The sequence below is a fragment of the Sinohyriopsis cumingii genome, chromosome 2, assembly GCF_028554795.1.
Source record: "Sinohyriopsis cumingii isolate HCF-2022 chromosome 2, ASM2855479v2, whole genome shotgun sequence".
In the NCBI taxonomy this organism is placed as follows: Eukaryota; Metazoa; Mollusca; class Bivalvia; order Unionida; family Unionidae; genus Sinohyriopsis; species Sinohyriopsis cumingii.
Genome location: NC_142962.1, coordinates 21,504,131 through 21,517,266, shown reverse-complemented (window position 1 = coordinate 21,517,266; position 13,136 = coordinate 21,504,131).

The following is a 13,136-nucleotide window of genomic DNA, read 5'->3' as shown; positions in this document are numbered from 1 at the left end:
CCGATGCAAATTATTCAAAGGGGGCCCAGTGGTCTAAAGTGCTCACCGTTGCGGATCACTGCTATCTCACCTTTGTCTGCGTGGGTTCAGGTCTCGGGTTCGGCCAATGTGAGTATGTGGGAAAGCTTGCCAGTAGCTTCTAGTAGGTCAGTGGTTCTTTCCGAGGTTTACCCGGGTTCTTCCTCCACCATTTATACTGGCGATTCTATATCTGTACTTATTTACCAACTTTACAACTGATTCTGCAGTAGAGGTATCGTACTGTCAACATATGTTTTCCAGTTCGTAGTCTTGGTTACCACATTATGTCACTTGGGCGACATTTGTATGTCATGTTAAATCTGAAATCGTGAGGAATAACATAAACATGCAATGGACACCGAATTGTTGTTATCTAAAGGTGTAAAGGTATTATAGACGCTTTTTATACACAGTAAATCGCATAGCCCCAGTTCTAGTATTTTTAGCATTATCTGTCCCTGGTCATAACTTTCTCAATGAATCATTTCATCACATCTTGCTCGGTAATAAAAACTGAATAAAGTAACCATAATGTTCGGATATGAAACAGCTTTGCTTCCGTTGAATATATAACATATTCGAACAAGCCGATGAGTAGTTGGATCATCTGATTTAACAGGATCTCTTAAAATTGTTATACGGTTATTTTCTTAGGTTTAAGTCAGTGTTAATTTGTTAACCTAATGTTAAATCTTTCTCGTGTTTTGGGTTTCGTGTTTAAAAAGGTAGACCTACGTTATTAGGTCATTTCAGTGATATTTATGCCACAATGTCATCGTTAATCTGACGTGGAAAGCAGAAGTTAATGTCATAATGCGAATATCTATTACTTTTCAATCGTTGACATTTTTTCCCGCAGAATTTTATTTGTTTTCGTAGTTTTTTTGTAATTGTTTGTAATGCATATTAGCACTGTTCTGAAACAGTACGATCCTAAACAAAAACATAAAACAAAAATAAATATGTTTAACAGGTAGAGACCCTTGCCAACTCGAAAAATATAGGTTGAAATAATGATTGGTGCTATTGATCCGATCAAGGCAAATATATATTTTTTTAAAAATAGGTTTCAAAACCCAATGACTGTGTTCAATCTGATAGATGTCTGCAAAGATATATAGCTAAGGACGGTATTCAGTTCGTTAGATGTCTACGTAGATCTATGGCTAAAGACTATCGAATTCATTTGATGTCTGCATTGATCTGTGGCTAAAGACTGTATTAATATATTCTTTGCATCAAATTGGACTTGTAGCATATATTTCTTTCTCTGGGAGACCGGCAGCTGTAATGCAACTTTCCTTTTGCATATGAATAATGTAAACGGACAAAAGTTGTACCGAATGCAAATGCTCTCTCTCTCTCTCTCTCTCTCACTCTCTCGTTTAAAGTGAATATACGTTCAGCTTTGTATTCTGTATTGTTTAACTTTCTCCTGCTGCGTGTTATATCTGCTTTGCTATCCAAAAAAATATTTTATTTCCTTGTCACTTATTGTTTTGTTTAGCAAGATGTCGAAACTCTCAAGTGATTGTAAACGTTAATGATTCTTTAAAACGTTGTTGAAGACCAACTTCTTGAATTAATTTGCAACACATTATATTAATGTTGCACCGAAACCATTACAAGACATTACAAACAGCTAAACCGGTAGCGATTCCTATCAACACATAATCTAGCCGAGGTTATTCCTATAGCAACTGGAATCGTTAACGTGATAGCTTCCACGCAATTTAAAACTTTATATGTTAGTTCCTGACACTTCTTTGATACTCGATCTTTTTCACCAAATCATGTTTGATCTGCTTAATATTTAGCAGTGTAAATTTAGTTAATTGTCATATGATTATGTAGGATATCGGTAGATTTGTTTACATTCTCCACATTCTCCATAGAAATGCTATGTAAGTCTGTTTTTCAAATTTTTCTCAAGTTTTATCTGGTGTAACTTCACCTTTTCAGTAAGAGGGGTGGATAATTGGATTTGACTGGCGTTATCTAGAAGATAACCCCCCTCGATAGTATAGCCCGGTGGGAGTGGAAAGATGTAATTTCAACAGAGAACTGAGCAAGACTATTGAGAAGAAATAATGCAATATGAGCCCCCCTTAGACAAGAAAAATAATAAAATTTAATCAGTAACAATCAATAGCAGCAACTCCAATTAAATGTAAGTTATGTCAGCAGAATTTAATAGCAGTGTCTAATTTGGATTTATTTCATCATAATAACGAGTGGTGAAAAGAGCGCAATGCCCACGACTGATTGCATCACCTTCCTCCCTTGACCGTGTATCAACGTATTCCTATTTCCTCGAGCCTTCCTATTCTTTACGCTTCACCACTTCCTGGACTTCCTAATCCTTTATTCTGAACTCGTCACTTCTTTATTCGGACTTCCGTCTTCGGACTGTCCCGTCTCTCCCCAGAAAGCTGTTCTTTAAAATTCCCACTTACGTTACCTAGAAGCATACTAGCTGTCCACAGTGCATAAATTCTGAACTAATCCGATAGAACATCACCCTCGCTTCACAGCAACCAGCCATAATTAACACGTTAGCGGTGTATCTAACGTTACCATATCTCTTTTCCTACTCTACCACATGCTCGACTACTATTGCACAAAATTCACAAAATTATAACTCACAGCACTCCCTAACTTATTCAGACATTACAAAATCATATATATATATATTTATATATATATATATATATATATATATATATATATATATATATATATATATATATATATATATATATATATATATATATATATATATATATGCGATCATCGTTAACTCACGATCATCAGTATCGTCCTAACAGAGAAAGGAAATTATTTCATATAACCCTATGAAATCCTACACATATGGCAACTTTGATAGCATGCAATCATCACTTCTATCAATAAACTAGTAACTGTAAATTGCATAACAACTCTAGCCTCAACAGATTTCCATGAAATTGAATAAACGATATATAATATGGACCCTAGTCAATTCAGATACATTTGCACAAAACAAATAATCGAAAACAGAAAATTACGTGGAAAATTTAAATTGCGTACCTTAATGTGTGTGTGTGTGTGTGTGTTATTTGGATTTTTAACGTAGCTTTAACAATTTTTCAGTCATATCGCTACGATGTCTGCAGTGTGACAGTTTATAGGGATATCTAGCACTGGGGCATCATTTCGCAGACATATAGCATGATGTCCCACCCAGTCACATTATCTTGACACCAAGCCAACCAGTCTTAACACTAACCTCTTTATGCTGAGCGCCAAGCAAGGCAGCTGTTAGTACCATTTTTTATAAGTCTTTGGTATGACTCGGCCGGGGATCGAACCCACGACCTCCCGCATCCGAGGCGGACGCTTTAACCACTAGGCCACCGGAGCGGTCGTACCTTAATGCTGTTCTCTTTCAGAAAGTGTGTGTCCTATCACTAAACCCTGTCTTTCCTTACAAGACAGCAACCTGGTCCCCTCTTTATTTTTTAACGAGGAAAGCGCTATTCTTTTTAGGCTTCCTCGAAGTCAAACTTCTGATTCTCGGGACTTTTAAGACTAAATAATTTCGATCAAGGTTGTCACTTTAACTACACATTACTTCTAAAGTGTACACCTTAATTTCCTCTAACCAATCGTAAGCAGCGATTCCTAGATTATCCCAAGATAATCATTTCTTTCGTCAGATTTAGACAGTATAGAATATGTGAATTACGGTGCATATTAATTTCCCTTTTAAAAAAAATGATAAGTTGACATCGGTTACTATCAAGCGATTATGGTTGGTAGCCCAAATGTTTACTTTCTCAGGACAGCGTTGCAATGCTCTGGTAAAATCTCACTGAGTCATACATGCTAGCCTCTAAAGTTTTAACACGGACATGGGGGGGGGGTGAGAAAGGTCGAAGTGACCCTTCACAAAGACTTGTCTGGCTTAAATGAGATACAATTTTAATGCTCACTGCATTCAACCTCAAGGTTCAATACAATTCAAAATTCGACACTTTACATCTGGGTTGCGTTTTAAATCATAAATTTGGATTTCGTGTGCCATTATGCTCTTGGTTCGTTTTAAAATATACACTTGGTCGCTTGTACCATTATGTTCGTAACACACTTTGTATTTTGTACCATTATGTTCGTGATGCGTTTTAAAACAAGCATTTGGTATCTCGTACCATTGTGTTCGTACTGCATTTTAAAACATGCGTATGGTGTCTCGTGCCATTATGTTCGTACTGCGTTTTAAAACCATGCATTTGGTGTCTTGTACCATTATGTCCGTACAGCGTTTCAGAGCATACATTTGGTGTCTTGCACCATTATCTTCGTACTGCTTTTTAAAACATACATTTGGTGTCTTGTACTAATATGTTCGTGCTGTATTTAAAACATACTTTTGGTGTCTTGCACCATTATGTTCGTTCTGCGTTTTAAAACACACATCTGATGTCTTGTACCATTATGTTTGTACTGCGTTTTAAAACACACATCTGATGTCTTGTATCATTATGTTCGTACTGCGTTTTAAAACACACATCTGATGTCTTGTACCATCATGTTCGTACTGCGTTTTAAAACACACATCTGATGTCTTGTATCATTATGTTCGTACTGCGTTTTAAAACACACATCTGATGTCTTGTATCATGTTTGTACTGCGTTTTAAAGCATACATCTGATGTCTTGTACCATTATGTTCGTACTGCGTTTTAAAACACACATCATTATGTTCGTACTGCGTTTTAAAGCATACATCTGATGTCTTGTACCATTATGTTTGTACTGTGTTTTAAAGCATACATGTGATGTCTTGTACCATTATGTTTGTACTGCGTTTTAAAGCATACATCTGATGTCTTGTATCATTATGTTTGTACTGCGTTTTAAAGCATACATCTGATATCTTGTACCATTATGTTTGTACTGCGTTTTAAACCACACATCATTATGTTCGTACTGCGTTTTAAAGCATACATCTGATGTCTTGTATCATTATGTTCGTACTGCGTTTTAAAGCATACATCTGATGTCTTGTACCATTATGTTTGTACTGCGTTTTAAAGCATACATGTGATGTCTTGTACCATTATGTTTGTACTGCGTTTTAAAGCATACATCTGATGTCTTGTACCATTATGTTTATACTGCGTTTTAAAGCATACATCTGATGTCTTGTACCATTATGTTTGTACTGCGTTTTAAAGCATACATGTGATGTCTTGTACCATTATGTTTGTACTGCGTTTTAAAGCATACATCTGATGTCTTGTACCATTATGTTCGTACTGCGTTTTAAAGTATACATCTGATATCTTGTACCATTATGTTTGTACTGCGTTTTAAAACACACATCTGATGTCTTGTATCATTATGTTCGTACTGCGTTTTAAAGCATACATCTGATGTCTTCTACCATTATGTTCGTACTGCGTTTTAAAGCATATATCTGATGTCTTCTACCATTATGTTCGTACTGCGTTTTAAAGCATATATCTGATGTCTTGTACCATTATGTTCGTACTGCGTTTTAAAGCATATATCTGATGTCTTGTATCATTATGTTCGTACTGCGTTTTAAAGCATATATCTGATGTCTTGTACCATTATGTTCGTACTGCGTTTTAAAACACACATCTGATGTCTTGTACCATTATGTTTGTACTGCGTTTTAAAGCATACATCTGATGTCTTGTACCATTATGTTCGTACTGCGTTTTAAAACACACATCTGATGTCTTGTATCATTATGTTCGTACTGCGTTTTAAAGCATACATGTGATGTCTTGTATCATTATGTTCGTACTGCGTTTTAAAGCATATATCTGATGTCTTGTATCATTATGTTCGTACTGCGTTTTAAAGCATACATGTGATGTCTTGTATCATTATGCTTGTACTGCTTTGCAGATAATACTCTCTTTACCTGTCGGTAAATAGTTGCTGTTGCAGGACTCGCTTAACTTTCCCAAGTATTCCTTTGATTGCGGACCCATTGACATCTTACATGTATCCAGTATTCATTTTATTGTTGACCTGTGTACATCTTAAGTTTCTCCAATAGCGTTGTGTGCAGCTGCCAGAGCAGATTTAACTGCTGCATTGTAATCAGAGTGAAATGTTCTACTTTCTCTAGACAGTTGACTGTAGGAAGAAGATATGCCATTTATCTAACGATAAAGCTGCGCTTTTGTAAACTATATATATATATATATATATATATATATATATATATATATATATATATATATATATATATATATATATATATATATATATATTAGTTGAAGGTTGAATCAGTTCATGAATTGGATTAGTCAAGGTCCAGGCTTCATAGATTGGGCTGACCAAAGTCCAGACTTAGCGGTTGCATGTAAAGTCCTGACATGCTAAATTCGTACAGGTTGTGTTGTTGTTTGTTCTATAGTGGAGTTGATTGTTGTAGATCTCAAACATAACATTTTGTGCACGTTGTTACATTTCATCAGCTTCAAAAACAGAAACAAATTTCTTTTTTGACCAGTGAACATCATACTCCAAACATATTAAATATTTTGTTCTAACTTCACTAAATGGCAACGCGTTTGGAGCATATGCCATACCAGCAGAAGTCTACAAAGATGGAGGCTCATACATGGCACAAACATTTGCTGAACTCTTCCAGTCAATATGGACTCAAGGAACTATAAGCAGGAGTACATGGATTCATCTATTGTCCAATTGTACGAGTGGAAAGGAAACATACAATCCTACGACAACCATTATGACATATTCTTGCTGTCAACGACCAGCATAATCTTCGCTGAAATTTTTGTGCATCACCTTGATCCAGGGCTCCTGCCTAAGTGTCATTCTGGTTTCAAGGAGCATAAGGGACCACAGAGATGGTGGTTGCAGCTCGTAAACTCCAGGAAAAATACCAGGAACAGAATTCAAACTGTAAACGAAATCGACATGACAAAAGCCTTTGGTACAGTCAGTCATGGAGACCTCTGGAAGATCATTGCAAAATTTGGTTGCCCTGAAAACAATCATCATTAAGGATTGGCAATTCACTGATGGCATGCTTGCTTGTGTGTATTCAACAAGTCCTATTGCGTGGATCAGTCAGATATCAGCGACACAAAGGTCTGGTAACAATTCAAAAATAGTTGTCCTTGTAACACTATAACGAGGCTCGCCAAACGTTTTAGAAAGTGTTTTCACCGGCTGATGAGACGAGGTGATGCCATACTTTGAGACGATGAGATTACATCATAATCTTGTAACCACTGACAGCTTCACGGGCTGATTGAGACAACTTTCTGAAATCGGCATCTGGTAACAAAAGACCAAACTATTTAAATGAGATCATTTTATGCTTAAACAAGTTCTGTGACAGCGAGAAACGGTTCTTACGTTCTGCTTGAATAAAGTTTGACTGAAGCGTATTGTATTGGTATCCGCGATCAGTGAAGCATTTTAGCAGACCCTCGAATGCCAGAAATCTCACAGAGCAACACATTTTATTACACTGGTCTCCAGCCAAAATGCTTCCGAAAGAAATGTAGTCAAACTTTACTAATTCTGTGCTACTGAAAACGAAAATGATGCTTAAAATTGTTGATTGGCTCTAGTTTTAAATATATTATACTGGGTCAGTATATCTTGGCATCCGTCCGTCTACGAGAGACGATGGCATAGCTCCAAAGTACGCTTTTGCTTATCCTTCTTTTTAGCTCTCTTTTCAGCTTGCTTTATTCTTCTCTTTTCCTCTGCGTTTTGAACTCCCTGCCTGACAGCTAGACGCCAGCTGGAACGGTTGTTTGCACAGCTCTCCCAGTCGTTGACATTGATGTTTGCTGTCTTCATATCCTTCTTGCAAACATCTTTGTAGCGCAGATGTGGTCGTCCAGTTGGTCGTGCACCTTCTGCTAACTCCCCATATAACAGGTCCTTGGGAATGCGACCTGGGTCCATTCTCTTGACATGGCCGAGCCAGCGAAGGCGCCTCTCGCTGAGTATGGAGAACATGCTGTTCATGTTGGCGCGTTCTAGAACCTCTGTGTTGGGTACTTTGTCCTGCCACTGGATGTGCAGAATGCGCCGCAGACATCTCAGGTGGAAGCTGTTGAGTTTCCTCTCGTGTCTTGCATAGGTGGTCCATGTTTCGCTGCGTTAGAGAAGTGAGCTGAGCACGCACGCTTGGTAGACACGCAGTTTGGTCTTCTCTGTGAGGTTGGGGTTGTTCCAGACCCTCTGGTTAAGTCTGGCCATCACTGCTGCTGCCTTGGCAATCCTGCCGCCCACCTCAGAATCAATGGAGAGTGAGCTGGAGATGTTAGACCCGAGGTATGTGAAGTTCTCGACAACTTCCAAATTGTACCCTTTGATGAAGACAGAGGGAGGGGAGTCTGTGTCCTGTGCCATGACATTCGTTTTCTTCAAACTGATGGTCAGTCCAAATTACTTACATGCATGGGAGAGGCAGCATACCAGCTGCTGAAGTCCATCTTCCGTGTGTGATGTCAAGGCTGCATCGTCGGCAAAGAGCAATTCACGGATGAGTACCTCTGTGACTTTAGTATTAGCACGGAGACGGGCGATGTTGAACAGCTTGCCGTCAGCCCTGGTATGGATGTACACTCCCTCGCTGCAGTCCTTGAATGCGTACTGGAGAAGCATGGAGAAGAAGATGGCAAAGAGCGTCGGTGCAAGGACACAGCCTTGTTTGACTCCGCTAATGACTGGGAATGCTTCAGATGTTGCGCCATTGAAGCACACTGTGCTGTGCATGTTCTCGTGGAACGACATAATGACAGCAAGCAGACGTGGGGGGCAGCCGATCTTCTGCAGGAGTCTGAAGAGTCCACTCCGACTAACCATGTCAAACGCCTTCGTCAGGTCTATGAAGGCAATGTAGAGGGGCAGTATATACGACCCTTGATTTGGGAATGGCGGAGAATAACTGAGTTATATAGGGAAGGGATCTCGGTTTAAACTAGAAAGGATTAAAATACATCTTTGACTGGATCTATGAATAAATATATGACTGGGTTTGGACAGTACTTGCTTTTGAGGCAAATAAATGAATGATCCAATCTGAAGCTGGTATTGCGTCGTACATTATATGAATAGCATCATGTTATTCCTTAAAGGTGATGGATGATAAAATCACAACTAAACTTACATCTTTCTGCTGAACAAAATGCCCTTTATCAGCTCTAGAAATAATACAGTGTCGTGCTCTCTTATTTGACAGTGTTTGCTATTGCAAAGGGACACTTTTCTGTTTAGCCAAAGTGAGCAGAGATGCCTCGTACTTGTGTGAACAATACAGATAACTTTTGCTGTGTTTGTGGTGAAGTGACTTTTGCATCACAAAAGCGAAGTACAACCACTATGGTTCAGAAAGTCTATCACCTTTATTTTGGCTGAAAATTGGAGATCAGGACAAGAGGTAGACCCCAAACATATACTGTAACACTTGTGCAACAACTCTTCGCCAGTGGTTGAACAGGAAAAGGCCATGTGCGGTGCCAATGATTTGAAGAGAACCAACAGATCATATCAGCAATTGTTACTTCTGCATGGTGCCTCCAGTTGGGAAAGGCCTGTCAAAGAAGAAAAAGTGGACTGTGCATTATTCAAACATTCAATCAGCTACACGACCAGTACCCAACGGAGACCGACTTTCAGTTCCTGAAGCACCAGAATCATTCTCACTTGAGTCAGACGAGGAAGAGGAAGAGGGAGAGGAAGAGGATGCAACTTCTAGTTCTGAACCATCAATGTCACATGACCCATATTTTCTCCCATCCTCCTCCTCTGAACCACACCTCATAACAGCAGTCCTTACGAAGGAAACGTATGAAAACATGAAACAATTCTTGAGGTGCATAAACCATAACCAACATCAGTGGCAGCTTTGTGGCGATTTGAAGGTTCTTGCTCTCTTGCTTGTCTGCAGACTGAATACACAAAGTACTGATATTTTCTCTGCGAATGGGATAGTCGTGCGAGAGATTTCCGCTCCATCAAGAGAGATTGTCTACTCTGACAGTCATTGGAGCCTGGAAGGAAAAGTATTCATCATCCACCACTTGTTAAATCAAGGATGATTTTGATACCACCCTTGCACATCAAGCTGGTTCTGATGAAGAACTTTGTCATGGCCATGGACAAAACACAAGCAGCTTTCAAGTACCTCCGTGGAAAATTCCAAAGTTAAGTGAAGCCAAGATAAAGGAATGTGTCTTTATTGGTCCTCAGATTGGTGAACTTCGAGATGATGCATTTGATCGTGTACTGCTTGGCAAGGAAAAGACGGCATGGAAAGCCTTCCAGTTAGTGGCAACGAATTTTCTCGGAAACAACAAGGCTGACAACTACAGAAGTTGGTGGAAAACCTCCTCAAGGCATACAAAACCTTGGTTGCAACATGTTACAAAAGATATATTCTTCGCACTCTTATTTAGATAGTTGTCCACCGAACTGCGCACGGCGGGCGATTTCACCAGGACATTGAACCCATCAATGCTTGGAGACTGTTGCAGGATAGTGACAAGAGATGCTCCATTTAATGAATACCAGAGGCAAGCCAAGAAGCGCCGAGTAGACACTGAATAAGGACTAAACTATGTCCTTATATATACATACTATGTTTTGCATTTTGTTTCATAATAAATTGTATTTATATAACTCTTTTGCTGTGTCTTAAGTGTTATATAAATAGGACATGTGAAATATTATCATGTAAAGCAACCATAAACATATGAAAAGACCTTGATTTACAGTTTATTATTATAGTCTACTATCTACACAATATACATAGACGTAAAATGTAAAAACTTACATATCTTGGAAACAGTAGCCAATCAATTGTTTTAATTCTTATACTTGAATTCAGCACATCAAAATCAATAATAAATAGCACATTTTATCTCTGAAGCAGACTACCTCTAAAAAATTGTAAAGCAGTGTTATCTATACCTCAGTATGTATGGCCGTTTTATTTTTATTTCTGAGATACTCTTGGCTGACTGGTCAGAGTTACCAATGTGTCATGCTTCAGTGATCCGCTTAGCTTTTGCGTTTGCTTGCGGAATCGTTACATGATGTGCATACACATCACAAGTATTATGCTCTTTAGTCAGAATTATGTCACTGACTTATATTTCATGCTTCAGTGACCTATATTACCCTTTGTACCGAGTTCATTTTCTTGGACACTGTTGCATGCAGATCAATGGAATATGGTACATGGATGCATCATACAAAGCAATACGCCATTTTGACACTCATTTGTACAATCCATCCATGCCACAGCGGACATTTTTTGTTACTTTTGTTTTATGTTTGGAGAGAGGGTAGATTTATTTTTACTGGGAGTTTTTATTCATTCGCTGCCTGATTATATAGCAAACATTATTTACGAACTCGGACTCGTGAGTGCTGTTTATTTAGTGTCATTACGAATAGGTCATAAATACCCGAGGCAAAGTAAAATTTATAAATTATTATTTATAACTGGAAACAATATCCCCTGGTCTTGTCTTGCCACCCACCCCGAATTAAATTTTGCACGAAGATTGGTACTGCGCATCCCATTTTACATTCTCTTGCAATCTCGTGCTAACCGCGCATCTACGGGAAAAAAGAAAACATGGTTCTTCAATTAAATTGAAGAAAAAAAATTGTGCGGTATACAGAGATTTGCTGAATGAATATGGAATCATGTAAGGGCGAATCGCTACATATACCTCAAGGAAACACACACACACACACACACTTTTCCATTTTCCATCATGAGTTCGTTTCTTACTCCATTCCCAGTATTATTTGTGATGTGATGTGATGATCAGCCAGTTGCGATGACGAGTATCCAACGTGCATTAATGGAAAATTATTCTCCAGAAATTAACCCGCAATCTATTATGTTAGACGATCTCTGCTATTTCTACGAATGCATTAACCTGTAGCATTCATCTGCAACTTCGATGCCATTCCTAAGGACCATATATCCAATGCATGGCAATAGCTCACAATTTGGACCACCTCGAATATTTACGAAATAAGTATTGACTGAGAAGTTGTGAATGCATCGAACTATTTTTGCAACTCGGTCAAAAGTGCACTCAATCCAATCTCAGAAATATATGATTTTTTTTATAAAAAAAAATACTTCGCCAACATAAATCTGAGACATTTTTATATCGCAGTGATAGCCGAGATTGTCCGAATGCGTAGAATTTACCAAGAAGCAGCGAATGAGTCAAATTGCAACCGTTGGGAAGATTAATCGAACAATTGTGCCAAATTTTGCCGACTTAAAGAGAACACCTTCAGTGTGTTTATAGCTTAATTTAAACTTGTCTCGGCATGATTTTACTATATATTTTGGGGTTACAATATTTATACAAAATACAGTTTACACTTTCCCATTTAAAATACTCTATTTTCTTTTCGACAAGAATATACACCAGAGAAAAACATAAATACATCACTACCTAAGTCGTTCATAACACTGTCCCTGGGGAGGTCGTCATTCGGAAAGGCCATGGAGAATACCCACCAGAAAATATGAAGCTATATTTTAAGTTGAGGGATTAATGCCGTATTCCTTTATTTATTTATTTATTCGATTTGTCTTCGTACTTAGTGCTCATTTATCTTGGTGGGGTTTTTTCAATTCAACCTTAGTGTTACATACTTGATGGACTCGCTGTGTCTGAGAAACAGATTTTCATTGTGTCAAACGATTAAGAGATTTCTATCACAACATTGCCTCGAGAACATTTCTAATAAACAAACTCGAGCCTGGTGATAACTAAGTACCTGCATTATATTATTAAAAGGTAAATAATTGTAGAGAGAACGAATAAGCTCAACGTGGTGGCTAAAGCAAGTAAATTTAAGAATTTGCGCAATTTAATCGTTTAATCGTGAGTGAAGGTCGTTACACTAATAACAATGTCGTTATGGAGAGTTGCTAGTTAGAGGCAATTAGTCAATCGCAGTACACAATGTTTCTCACAAAGACCTTTCAGTTAGAAGCTTACATAGATCCAATTATCGTTCATGAACAAACCTTCAGTCGCGGCCTACTTTGCTCTCACAGATTG